Source organism: Sinocyclocheilus anshuiensis, unplaced genomic scaffold, assembly GCF_001515605.1.
Source record: "Sinocyclocheilus anshuiensis isolate Anshui unplaced genomic scaffold, SAMN03320099.WGS_v1.1 scaffold270, whole genome shotgun sequence".
In the NCBI taxonomy this organism is placed as follows: Eukaryota; Metazoa; Chordata; class Actinopteri; order Cypriniformes; family Cyprinidae; genus Sinocyclocheilus; species Sinocyclocheilus anshuiensis.
Window position 1 is genome coordinate 448,613 of NW_015546041.1, and position 782 is coordinate 449,394.

Sequence of the window (782 nt, forward strand, 5' to 3'; positions counted from 1 at the left end):
TTCACTGCAAACCACGGGTTCTTGTGGCTTATTGCTTTAGTAAACCTTGATGTCCACAGGCAAATTCACACTATGGAGAGCCTTTTTACCTGCCAACAGTGTGGAGAGTTTCACTCATAAAGGATACCTAAACGGGCACATGAGAGGTAAAGGGATAGTTCACCCAAAAATGTAAATTCTGTCATTAATTAGGCCCAATTCTACCCCTTAGCCCTTCACCTTTTCCTTTGCGTTCACGTGAAGGGGTAGGGGTGTCTCGATTCTCTTTTGGTTGGAGGGGTAGGGGTAAGGGGAAGGGCCAGATAGCCCTTCAAACGAAGATTTTTTGGGACCACACTTCAAATGAAGGGGTATGAATTATCTCAGTGTAAACCGGGTTCAGCGGCAACATGGCTGCCCGAGCGAACAAAAAGACACATAAATGTAATCATTTTTGGCATTAATAAAGATTTTAACGAAAAGTAATCATTTGTTTTATGTTACATTCAGTCGTGAGTTCATATTTACAGTTATGTTACTCAAAGAAATGTTTGCAAAAAAATCGCTAAAGTTTGCTATCGTCATATCATTACATACTGCACGATAGTGCCACAACATATTTTCATGTCTGATCAGGGCGATAACCACCGTAGACATTGAGGGGGGCTAGTCCCTCCAATAATTATAAATCGCTAAACCCTTTTCTCAAATATTGCCAATTCGAGAGAGAGGGAGAGATGAAAGGTGCGTGTATGCACGTCTGTGCGTTTCTCTTTTTAGAGTGAGTTTACTTCAAAAACAGC